The sequence below is a fragment of the Zootermopsis nevadensis genome, unplaced genomic scaffold, assembly GCF_977971745.1.
Source record: "Zootermopsis nevadensis isolate Lab colony 2312 unplaced genomic scaffold, Znev_1.0 Znev_ptg000008l, whole genome shotgun sequence".
Classification (NCBI taxonomy): domain Eukaryota; kingdom Metazoa; phylum Arthropoda; class Insecta; order Blattodea; family Termopsidae; genus Zootermopsis; species Zootermopsis nevadensis.
In genome coordinates, this window is record NW_028259140.1 from 2,511,972 (window position 1) to 2,525,652 (window position 13,681).

The window sequence follows — 13,681 nt, forward strand, 5'->3', positions numbered from 1 at the left end:
GCAGGCTACATTCAGACTAAAAAAGCATACAATCGTTGGGCAAGAACACAAAAAAAGTGAATAGAATTAATAAGCGCGGTTTCACCTGGATATCAGACATTGCATGTTAATAAATTCGCCCGTTTATGAAATTCAATTACTACAATTTCCATCATACCGAAGCTTACAAAAATAACCTCAACATTTCATACGGTAACTACGTTTCCAAATTTTAACGGCGGGAATCAAACCCTACAGCAAACAAAAATGGTCTTAAACAGTAGCGTACTTTTTGAGACAATTACCCTACAATTTTGAGGGACATGCATTATAAAGATCTGGTGTTTCTCCACCTAAAAATTAAAATTTCTTGCTAGCATCGATGACGGAGAATTAAAAAGTACAAAGGCAAAAAGTGACATCCAATGGTGTGATGTTTATATGAAGTTTCATGAAAATCCACCCATTAAAGACGACTTCCCCTTGAGACGTCGAACCGCGAGAGCCTGAAATCTCACCAGCCCATTACTTCAAAAGTTATTACAGAAAAATAATAAAAAGGTTACAGTGGAACCACGGTTCCGGAGAATTTGACGTAAATACGTCTATACGGAAAGGAAGTTTACATATTGGCTTTATTCTAAATATTTCCTTTATACATGCTTTACAATTGAGATAAGTTTGATTAAGACATTGCTTATTTAACTTGAATTAGTTACGCTTAAGATGGGTCTGTGGTAGATGAATGTAATGTAAGGTAATGTAATGTTTTATAGGTAACAACAATGCCGAGTAAACAGATGACGTTTCCCAGGTAACAAAATTGTAGAGTAAACAATTGACGTTTCCAAGGTAACATAACAATGCAGTTACACTTTTTCCTTTCACGTTTTGCCGAATGATACTGACCCAAAAATATAGACGTAATTACGTCAAAAACACTTTAAGCAATCAAGTCTCTGCAATAAGTTAGTATTTCTTGAACTTAAATACATCTGTGGTACAGTATGCGTCTAGATTATGAAATTACACTGTTCGTCTATAATAATATAACCACCACAAACCATACATCTTATTCAAGTGGCTTCCGTTCAAACTGCACACTACAGAAATCAATTACACCTATTTTAAATTCTATATAACAGAAAAGAAGTTGTCATAAAAAGTCTCATGGGTTTCTGTTATTCCAACAAATGTCATAATTATAATTGGGCTTTGGTAATCACTGACCGTACAATATTATTCGAACCCAATTTATAGCTCAAGTATTCCAGAGGGAACTACAGGCTAGATCTGTATCTACGAATTAATTTCTCAAAACAGAGGTCCATAAAACAGACGCACTGTTCCATTTCATGTCTCCCTCGATTTTCTTGTAACAACAGAACTGGTCTAGCGGTTAGAACGCTTGTAATCCTGGGGTCTCGGGTTCGATTCCCGGCGGTGCCCGAATTTATAACTTGTGTTGGGCAAGGCCGTGGTCTAGGCAACACGGAGTTTTCCTCCGTGGCATCCCAACAATTACTCCAGTCACACACAGAAGAAGGCAATGGCAAACCACTTCTGGATCATCTGCCAAGAACGTATATGAACAGGTCCCAGTCCGAGAAAAGGATCGAAGGATCCTGTTCATATGGACCAGTCGTCAGACAGAACACTAAATAAAAAAAAATCCAACTTTTAAATGACACGGAGCAAAGTACCTACTCAGCACGAGGTCATGGCCAACATATTAACCCTCTGACATGGAAAGTCGGAAGAAATAAAACGTCCAAATAACTTCGGACCGAAGTACTTACTGGTTGCGTAATCAATTATTTCGCACTGACGAACCGTCTGGGACCTCCGCCATACACAAACTAGTACACCAGTTGATGGTTTCCCAGGATTACCAAGGACAAAAGACGAAACATTTAATAATTCATATCTTCCATGGGACAAAAGACACATCTGTCATGTCGTCAAAACATAAAACATTATCGTCTTCGAGAGACTGAAAATACTGCCGATATGCAACACCCTTAACACGAAGAAAGGAGTTGCAATGATAGGTCTATCGTATTTTACGTGGCACCAGAAATTACTTAAATTTCGACAAAAAAATCTGAATATTTCGATAAAGAACATCATTTAATATTTTAGATATTTTAAATGTTAAAATGTTAATTATTGTAATATTTTAATATTTAATAAGAATTATTGTGATTAGACGGACAAGATTTAATATATACTTATTATATCACAATATGACGCAACTTTACCATCTTAGGGATTATTTCCTTAAACAGCGTCAACCAGTTGTATTACGTAATGGTGAAGTGTAGTGTTTTCTTCGCGGTACGGACTGATTTATTAAATAGTATTTAGACGAGCTACGGCTTCAAAGAATTATAGGGGACTTACAATAAGACCAAATATGTTACGATAAAATTTGTCAGGTTTCAAGAAAGCGTAAACACCGACTGAAAATTGCGTTCAATAAACGTAGTCAATTTACGAGATACACGGGAAAAAAAATAATTAGAAAACAAATCTGGGGTATCTTCTAGCAGCATGATGTTCAACTGGTTCAAAAGTTATTTGGGGGGGGGGGGGGGAGATGATGATGATGAAATAAACTTGTAGTTCAGGGGTTCTACAGACATCACATCCGGACGGACAGACATGACGAAGCTAATGGGCAACACAATTTATTTAAAACGCGGCGAAACGACTTTTGCTGTCTACCAGATGTGATAAACTACGCAGCTCCTAAGATTGAAACAGGAGATACACAGAAATTACATCCACCAAAGACGCAAGACATTCATTCTACATCAGACCTATTCTTGTATAGTACGGGGTCTCAAGGTGTCCCTCACAGACCGCAACAAGAAAATACCAATCCATTACGTAATCACTCCAAGTGATGACACATAAGACATTGATTCATTTACATAAGGATATCGATCCTTCTGGTCATTACAATAACACACTTAAAAGTCGTTTTGTAACCTTGCGTATTAAATATTGTTAAGAAGATAAGGGTTAATACATAAAACTATAATTCAAATTGTTGTTTTGTATATACAACAGCTTGATCACACACAAAGGGAAGGCACAGACTGAATCTGTTTGAGAAGAGAATATTTTGAACACAGCGAGTCAACAGTCTTGTGAAAATGGTAATGAACCATCCGGTTCCATAACAGACGTGTAATCAATCTATTGTGTAGCTGGATGTGCTTTGTTTTAAAAGGATACGAATGTTAATAGAAGTCAATTATTCTAATACAGGAATAAACAGTGTTGCAAGGCCAAATTATAGAAACAAACACACTTATCAGTCTGGAGGTTCAGATCAGTTTACACAGTTCTTATACGAGACAGAATTAAATTATAAAGAAAGCGAAATGAAACAATGTGAATAATACAGATATAAAATTAACACTTGTTTACTTCGCGAAGCATCAGATCAAATCTAAATTTGTAGTAAAGGCGGCAAGGAATCGTATAATTCAAATGTTTCTTTCATAGTAACAATTCGAACGAACATTTTATTAACAATGCATTGCCAGTGTTTAACAATCACCCCCAAAACAAAGATGTTTACGATACCTGAAAACAAGTAATGGATTACCTAACCTACAATGTGTATTCTTTTAGGAAACGTTTTATGACAGAATTTTCGGATTTCGAGAATAAACGTACGTGGTTTGAATGTGTCGAACTGCAATGTTTTACACACAGCGAAAGCAAATAAGCCCTGTTAACGAGGTAACTTCTGGAATATTAAAATCCGTATCACTCACAAAGTTATAGACCACAAACTAACACACCTCCACACTCGATAACCAACAGTCGAGCTTCCAATAATACACAATCACGAATTTTCTTTGAAAAGTGTCACGGTGTGAGTCATTGTTGTATTAACATCATCTCGCAAAGTTTAGTCGAATTCTTTTTAAATACTAGAGCAGAACGCTCCTTTCGGAGCTCCCCGGGGGGTTGGTCAAGTTTTTAAAACGCTACCAACCACCCTTCGGGGGAGTTGGTTGTGTTTTAAAATATTGAGTAAGAAACTAATCTACAGTTTTTAAAACGCAACCAATCCCCCCTTCGGGGGGGGGGGGGGGGTTGCGTTTTAAAATCTTGAGTAAGAAACTAAACCAACCCCCCCGAACGGGGGGTTAAACACTTGACCACTTTTTAAAACGCAATCAGCCCCCCTTCGGGGGAGTTGGTTGCGTTTTAAAATCTTGAGTAAGACACTAAACTAACCCCCCCTTCGGGGGGGGGGGGGTTAGTTTAGTGTCTTACTCAAGTCATTTGTTTACTCGGCATTGTTGTGTTGGTACAACAATGCCGAGTAAACAAATATAACGTAACATTGTTTGATGACGTCATTTTTTGACGACAAATTGGTTGACGACAACGGGGAATCAGAAATTTTTATAGTAGAAAAACCACAAGAACTGCCAATATAAAAATACCAAATAGTACTCTCATCTAGTCAAGAAATTCCCCGCCTTTTACGGAACCCCTAAAATTTAATACCAAGTTCACAGCACCGACCATCAAGATAAATAAATTAGGCGTCTGTCCTGGACGTAATAACACAGATATGGATCTCTGTTAGTAATTACAAGAAAACGTATTCAGACCATTGAATTATGTTTCATTCAAGCACACAAACATAAATAACGTTTCGTGTACCTTACTGCCCTTAATGGAGCCTCGCTCACACTTATATTACGACCACTAAGCACATAACTAAAACTGACAAAACGCCCTGTCAGCTGAACTGGTCACTGAAGGTGCAGTTACTCTCTCTTTATCCCCTTCCTTCATTCCCTTTTGTTCCTCTCTCGTACTTCCCATTTCTTCCTTTATCACTTTCGAGTCTGTACTTCCTTCACTGAAGAACATGCAACTACAGAACAGCGTAAAAGCAAACTTCGATACGTTACCCGAACGTTTTCGGCGAGGTTCGAGTCTAGTTAACCAGCGCGTAAGCAACAATGAAAGCGTGAACTGTTTTACGTAGACAAACACAGATGGCAGCTCTTGTAATTATGATACGCTAGCTTATTCAAATTTTTCACAGAGCCCTTACGAAATCAAACTGTGTTGTTGTTACACATGGAATGGCCTGATACGAAACCACAAATTATCCTAAGGACTTATAAATATGTACCTTTTACAAATATGTATTCGAAGCCCATTTACTGATTTGGATTATCAGACAGACGTGTTCCAAACAAAACTCGCACAAAAGTGTTTCCTTCAATATCTCACTATTTGAACACACATCACACGCCTTGAAACTGCAGATAAGACTGTTTATAATCCTTTCGCACCGCATGCTGGCATGAGTCACTGTTGTTCACTATCTTACAAACTTTATTACTCAAACGTAAATACCAAAATATGTCTCTATTTTTAGGCAAGCAACGCCACTGCATTCTTGCTACAATTTGTTAAGTGTTGCAGAAAATCAAAGAACAAACCGATTACACAAACGAAAGTAAAAGTAGACACGCGTGTACAGCATCAACAAACATTTATTAGCCTATGAAAACTGGAAATGTTCAGTTCCTGGCACAAACACGGCTTAATAAAACCTGAGAGTGGACTTTCGCGATAGTCGGTCTCGAAAAAGAATTGCTCGTTCACAACATAAGGATTTCATTTTTGCAAAACTTCGCTTAGAAACTGCTGCAAGCTATAAAGTTTCCCCTCCCCCTTTTCTTCTGAAGCTGCAACGTTTTCGGATTCCAAAACTTCATCACGTCTCAATTATTACAAAAATTGAACACGGAAAACCGCCATTTTGCAAATGTTTCCTTCGCAATACACCGCCAGTTAACATCAAACCCACCCTTTGTTCTGAAACTGACAGTCGCACAGCTAGTCTAGAAAAGCCCGAACGTTCATAACCCTGGTAATAACAGCCTGACATCGGGCCTTATCCTGAGCAAACACTGGAACAACGTGTACGAATTCTAACCAAGCAAAGTAAATTAACACCCATCATCTTAAACACAAGATAATAAATTGTGTAAATAACTCGACACGCACGGTAAGTTCAATGATTTTAACCCAGAGGGGCCCCCTTCTATTTCGACGACCAGCGAAGCCACGAGTGGTTGAGAGTACATCTGAACCGAACTTGGCGAAGAGAGAGCAACCAATAGGGTCATTTATATTCAATATATGACTACTAAGAAATGGACGACAGACAAGATGTAATGGACCTCTGTGATTGTATGATATTACTCAATCTTTCTCATTTAAGGCATTGTGGATGGCTTCCTAGAGGCTTGGAACAGAAATTAGATTACGCAATACGTCACAGTCCGCGCGAAGTAACAATTTATTTTACATTAACTTCGACCAGTGGCCTCAGCCCGCAGCCCGCGTACCATTTGGTAATATTGCGTCACTCTTTAAGCTGAATAACAGCTACATGATAAACTAGGAAGGATCTCTCATTCGTGAACACTCTGAGGAATTAAACATTAAACTGAAAGACTGCTCAATATGAATACGTCACTAATGAATAGTTTTGTTAAAGAAAATTAACGAACAATATGTGAACCCATTTTGCAATGCCAGGTATCATTTAGTCGCATTTTTAAACAAATTCACACGACGTTTAAATACATTCACAACCTGCAGCCCGCGAGTAGATAACAAAGGATTAAAAAAACTTTGAGAACCCATAAAACAAATTTGTTTCAAAATCAGGCAACAAACTCCACATGGGCTTCCGTGCCCAAACTGAGAGGGGAATCCCAGAAATACTTGGCCATTGTGGTAATCCCCACGCGAGGGAGGAATCCCGCTTGCCGCGCAACTACGTGGAGGAGTCCTCCAGCTCGACAGACATCGGATGCATTAGGTCTTCCGTGTGAAATTGTAGTCAGCTTAATGCAATATCTACAACAAAGTTACTGAACTGAAGGAAAATTTTTTTTAACTCTTAACTGCTGACTTCTTAAACGTCCATTTAACGAGAGCGGTTAGGACGTCAGTTTTCGACGAGAGAACTTCTGAAAAACCACTAAAGAATCTCATCCAGAAAGTCGCAGTGCCGTGGCAGAGATTCAGACCAGGTATCTCCCGAGAAATGTCATACGCTACGCAAACCTCCTCTATTGAATAGAAGAGTTCCTTTGCCGTCAGCTTGTCAATGCACAAACCCTCGCATTGTCTTACACGCCAATGAAAACGTGCAAGAAACAGCTTGTACCAGACACCTTCACGCAGTCAACTAAAACATCTGGAGAATTCTGCCACTCGAGTTGGCTTTCCCGCATCGAGATATGCGAATTACAACTCGCAGTTCTGCGTCACGTGACTCTATTTCCGGAATCTTGGAAGTATCAACTTCCTGGACCGGGGTGTGTCGAGAGAGCACGGACGAAGGACTAGATGACGTCACTTTGCACACATCCGACGCACAGCATTACACCGAAGTTACAATGCTGATATCTGAGGAAACATTTGGGGGGGGCCTAACAAATCAAAACTGCTAAAGAGATTTTGGTCTTTGAAATCCGGAACTCTGCGTAGACAAAAGACGAGAATTATATTTGGTTGTGATAAAATGTGAAGGAGAACGAAATATTTATGCACGAAAACACACTTAACAGAAATGTAAAGGAAATTAATTGCTACCACATTTCCTGAGATTTTGAATGACATCATTCATAAACACTAACATGTAAGAAACCTCCAGTTAAAATAAATTCGAGGGATCAGCGGTGAAGAAGCCTCTGACACTGTTTTCTGATGAAATGTTAGCTATAAAAAATCAATTACCCAGAATACAGGAAGTGATTCAAGGGCCAATCATATTTTAAGGGTGGGTGCATTTGTATCCGAGTGTCTTTTGGGGTAAGAGACTAGCAGAATGAGTCATTCACCGTTTCATCTGAATCACCAACTGATATTGTACCACTGACTTTTGCAGATGGTGGTGATTCACCACGAACGTTCATTATTATGCGATGTTTCGATGGCACTAGTTACGAACGGAATTTTCTTATAAACCAAATCAATAAAGGTTGGTCTAAACAGCACACAGCAGTGAGAAAAACAGAATTACGCAACTGTCTCCACTACTGTACAGTTAAAATTACGCAACAAACAATATGGACAAGTGATGGCATATAAACTTTAACCCTTTGAAGCCGAAGATCGTCTGAATATTATTTATGAATTCAGTCCGTACCGCGAAGAAAACACTACACCTCACCATTACGAAAATCAGCTGGTTAACCCTTTGAAGCCGAAGCTCGTCTTCATAATATTTACGAATCCAGACCGTACCGCGAAGAAAACACTTCACTGAACCATCAGAAGTCGAATCAGGCGATACCACATAAGATTTAACAAAAGAACATCCCGGTCAAAGCCTTAATAAATGTTTTCTGGGATGTTACGCCGTGTGGCTGACCGACGTTTCAAAGATGCTGCTTCCATCATCAGGGTGAACATGCCGGAAGGCAGCCATCATTCGCAGAAGTGATAACCTCAAATCACACTTTGGTCGAAAAGGGCGCACTGATTATAACTACAAATCTACAGCAAACACTGCGCACAGTTGCAGTACAGTGAAAATTTATAAAATATTTTGGAGGCGTTTCACATTCCCAGAAATCTACGCAGTTTAAGATAACAGGATGCCATTTGCTCACAATGAAGCAGCTCTCACGCTCAATACAGGAAGTATCCAGCATTTTTATCGCATGGAACCCAGAGATAACAACCTACTGCCTCAGCCTTGCCCAGGAGAAAACAAGGAAGACCTCTGTCGGATCTCGACCTCAATGTCTGAACTACTTCCTGCTGCAAATCCAACCTTTGCTAAATGTTGACATATGACTCGCTGATGAACGAGATAATTATGAGTGTCACATTTAATGTTCGCACGGCGACATGTATGAAAATGGCTGGCTTCTGGGTTGTTGCACCCTGTAGACTAATTGTACACCAACGTTTCAGAGATGTTTTCTGTCCAAAATATCGCCAAGCACCTCCGAAACGTCGGGAAACTTCTACCACACAACACGGGACAGCAACCCAGAAAACGTATATCTTCATTCTTTGCAACATTTTTGATAAGATTTCAGTAATAATTGACAAATAATAAAATGACAAACAATACGAGAAAAAATTTCTGCAGTACGGAGTCATTGTGTCATGAATTACTTTCGTAAATGACGTACACGTTTCACTATTGGTCCTTCCGTCGTTTCTCGGATCTACCTACGTGGTTTACATTCGACAACATTAATGTCTGTCTTACGAAAAACTATTTGGTGGAAAGAACGTACCAACTTTGCGAGCTCGGTAAGGTGCCAATCACAGAGCGTTGTACAAATAAATCTGAGCAAGGCATAACAAGACGCGAGAGAAGAAGCAGGTACCACTGCTTAGTCCAAAAAGCAATAAACGTCTCTAAATTGGGATCTCTAAAATGTCAGTTGTATGTCAACACGTCAATATATACAAGAGAAAGACTTCCAATTTTATCGTCTCTCGTCTCTTACATTAATTCTACATGTCCTGCTCCTTGACTCATCACTCTCACGATATTCACAGAAGTGCAATGAATCTCATGGGACAACTGATGTTTGTTCAACAAATTCATAATTCAATCCAATTCAATTCTACAGGTACATTACATAAAACGAGTTCATAGTATCAAGATTTTATACATGAACCGTCTAACTAACTAACTAGGTGGCTTACCGAACCCGAAGGTTCATCACCGAACTAACCAAAGCCCTCCAACAAAATCCAGTCTCCTTCGACTCCTATCTACCATAGATCCCGCCTGAGATTATCCTCCCATCTACGTCTAGGTCTCCCCAGCGGTCTCTTCCCCTCAGGCTTCCCAAATAGTGGACCCAACCAACCAGATGGCTTACCGAACTCGAATGTTCATCACCGAATTAACCAAAGCCCTCCACCGGACCCTGTCCACGGCCAACAAAATCCAGTCTCCTTCAACTCCCATCTCCCATAGATCCCGCCTGAGATTATCCTCCCATCTACGTCTAGGTCTCCCCAGCGGTTTCTTCCCTTCAGGCTTCCCAAATAGTGGACCCAACCAACCAGATGGCTTTCCGAACCCGAAGGTTCATCACCGAATTAACCAAAGCCCTCCACCGGACCCTGTCCTGGGCCAACAAAATCCAATCTCCTTCAACTCCTATCTCCCATAGATCCCGCCTGAGATTATCCTCCCATCTACGTCTAGGTCTCCCCAGGGGTCTCTTCCCCTCAGGCTTCCTCCCGCCTGAGATTATCCTCCCATCTACGTCTAGGTCTCCCCAGCGGTCTCTTCCCCTCAGGCTTCCCAACCAATACCCGGTGCACACCTCTTGTCCCATCCATGCGCGCTACATGCCCAGCCCATCTCATTCTTCTCGACTTAATCACCCTGACAATATTGGGGGAGGAGTACAGATTTTTAAGCTCGTCATTGTGCAGTTTACTCCATGCCCCATCGATACATGCACCGTCAGTGTTATTAAACCTTTGGATCCCAGTGGTAACAATATGTACCGCCTGCTTTAACAACCAGTTCCAGTGGATTTTGTGTCTGTGTGAACAGCAATGAGAACCTAATCTTTGTAATGGTCAAGTCTTGTGTTTTCTTTGAGGTACGGAGCGAATTCTAAAATATAATTTATATGAATTTCGGGCTACAGTTAATAACTACGTCTGTGTGAACATACACAAATGGCTAGTTGGCCGCTTATAAAGTAAAAGTACGAACTAATGAGGCCCACGAGCTGTCCCTGCACTTAGCGGAAGTGTTTAATTATGATAGCAAAGAACGGCGAGCTACGTATGAGTCATTTTTGCAAAGACGGCTACCTGATCGTTAACCCACTTTCCACCTATGGAAAGTGTCGCCAAATTCGTTGCGTACGTGGTGGTGGTGGTGGTGTTCAAAGGTCCTTCATTCGTAAACCTGAAATCAAGTGACACATTTTCATAAAATATTTTAAATTATACACCAAAAATAGCCATTCTCTTCGTTACATCCTACAAGATGGCCGGAATAAGAAATTTCCGTGAGGATGGCTGTCTTCTGGGTTATTGAACTGTGTGTAGTCTGGTAGAAGCTCACCGACGTTTCAGAGTTGTTCGCTGCAAGGGGATCTGAATGAGGGGTAACAGATACGGTAGCATGTCCATAAAAAAAAACATTACTTCCTAGCGGCATAGTTTTGTAGCTCGCTGTGTCAGTACCAATGTCTTTGGATTACGTAGTATAGCTTTCCTTCTACCCGCAAGCACGGTTTGGTTCCAATAGTCATGAGAGTACAATAATTATCATCATTCTGTGAATTTATCATCATTGTTCACTGTCATCCACCCATACGACGCCGTGTATCCTACAAAAGGAAAGTGTTTTTGGACTATAAATAAATAATTCATGCATGTTTACGCAACAAACATGGCTGAGTAGGGCTCGTCACGTACAGCCTCAAATTCCTGAGGCAAGAGTACAAGTAACATGAACGTACTTATAACATTTTCTGCACAGCGACTAAGAACGCGAAAGGTGGAACATTTCAGAGGAAAAGACGTCAAGAACTTTTATGAGGGCGTAGAGAAATAAAACATACTTAGGGTCTGACGTAATCCCACCAGGTTCTCTAAAACAGGCAAAAGCAGTTTCAAGGATTTCTCTGCGTCCTGCAATCGTATACCAGAGAGAATTATTATAACAGTGGCGTGCGTCAACATGGCCAAAGGCACAGGCCTTGTTTCTACTGTGCGGGGGTGTGTCAGTGTCTCAAACTGTATAGAGTCGAGTATTATGGTTAAATAAACTAAATTGAGACACTGTGCTCGAAGGACTGAATAAAACCACAAAATACCTGTCAGGATAGCCGGTCTCCGGACTTCTACGTTCCGTCCCGTGGACCAGTGGTTTAAGTGTCAGTCTTCGACCGAGTGACTAATGAATGCGTCCATTCCATCCTGCCTAATGACCGTTTCTCATCGACTTCACCGTGCTAATTGTCCGGGTTCATGTAGGAGGTGCCTTGAGCTCACACTTCCATGCAGGTAAAACAAAGCTGAAGATTCCTGGAAACGCCTTCGTAGGATAAAAGACATAGTTCATCATCGCAACCAGTACACGTATGGGCCGGACGATTACAACCATCAAAACCGTCTTTTCCTCAAGGTCCATTTTGATATTATTCTTACTCAAAGATCTTTCTTACCGGAGGCCAACAGAATCCTCGATTTGGTTCCCGCTGTAACAACGGCGGAGTTCTAAATAGGAAAATGTGGGATAAAAAGTGAAATAGGAGATAAAGTTGTGCAGGGTCTTACCGCGTTCGTGCGCAATTTGGAATTTCGATATTAGCTTTTAGACCTCTGAGGCCGACGATCGTCTAAATAATGTTTAGGAATTCAGCCCGGGCCCTCAAAGCCAACGAAACATCTCTCGTGACACAGGTTCTGGAGGAAGTGAAGATGACTTATTTTTCAGGGTTGTGACACAATGTGGACACAGCGTTTCGAAGAAATGCTATCTCTGGGTTCTGACACCGAGTGGGCTTATATTTTGTTACCTTCTCCATCTTCAGACCTTGAAACGCAAAAAGTAAGATTCTTTGAATCGATGCTATCTAACTGCAAGTCCACGTGTCGACGCAAAATTTGGGTGGGGAGGGGGGGGGGCAAAACAATACCGACATCTTCAACGTCGTCAGAACTTCAAATCCCATGATCTGCTTAGATTCTTCAGGTTTTTTATGTTATAATATTTCTTACTTGTATTAAACTTGGTAATTCTCAGTACAATGTTTAGTTGATCAACTATAATTTCGAAAAATGTCATTGTACAGCACAACACACTCTGAAAGCAGGTCATCCGGCTGACCTTTCTGCATGGAACAGGCAGGTAGTCACATAATGTATTGGTATTTGACGCTTCAATGGAGAAATGTCTGTGCAAGAGGAAAGCGAGAATAATAATATATTCGTGGTCGCTCAACAACCATTTGGTTCCACAACACACACGCACTACAGAAACACATTCCTCTATCCACTATACACGACTATATCCGTGCATTTCAATCAGCTAAAATACCATCACAAAATTTTAAAAAACGTTTCTTTTATGCTGAATAGAAATCATTTGACAGAGGAAATAAATGTGTAACAAATATTCTCATAAGGTAGTATATTTGCGTCATATTGTGAATTAGGTTAATATTAAAATATTAAAAATATTAAATATTCTCATGTATCTACAAAACGTAAAATTGTAAATTGGATCCATTACATGCCTCAATGTAACCTGTCATTTTAAAATGCACCTTTAAAGTACGTATTTTATATCCCAAAAGATGTCTGCATAGTGTCAGTACCTTTCAAGCTTTGCGAAATTTTAATTTTAGTCGAGAGAAGCTAGAGTATGGTCTTCTAGAACAAAACACGTCCTACCAATCGTAAATATATATAACTCAGCATTAAAATAATAAAGACGGTTTTTTTTAGTGTGGAACAGATGAATTATGTAATATATTTTTACATTACGTAAATGCGATTCTCCAAAAACAACGTCAATTCATACGTTTTGATCATTAATATTTAATTCTACCCTGAAGATAGATAATTGTTTCTCCGAAACGGAGTTCCCTGTTATGAGACAAACGTTTTTAAAATGGGACGTAAC

At 40.0% G+C, this 13,681-nt stretch overlaps 1 protein-coding gene across 11 annotated transcripts in view; it reads right to left on the reverse strand.

Annotated features, from left to right (window-relative positions):
• The window catches only part of ATP8B (ATPase phospholipid transporting 8B), an 81,603-nt gene that overhangs the window by 33,917 nt on the left and 34,005 nt on the right, over nucleotides 1-13,681 (reverse strand). Inside the window, exon 1 of one of the 11 annotated variants that reach the window (XM_087344821.1) lies at nucleotides 10,855-10,876. The exons of 5 other annotated variants lie outside the window; for them this stretch is intronic. The gene's annotated coding sequence lies outside the window, so the exon portion shown is untranslated. Of the gene's footprint in view, nucleotides 1-1,778; nucleotides 1,799-3,669; nucleotides 3,694-3,797; nucleotides 3,819-4,674; nucleotides 4,698-5,155; nucleotides 5,250-10,854; nucleotides 10,877-13,681 lie in introns of those variants that run through there. 5 more of the 11 variants (XM_022080922.2, XM_022080923.2, XM_022080920.2 and 2 more) reach the window with 5 other exon arrangements.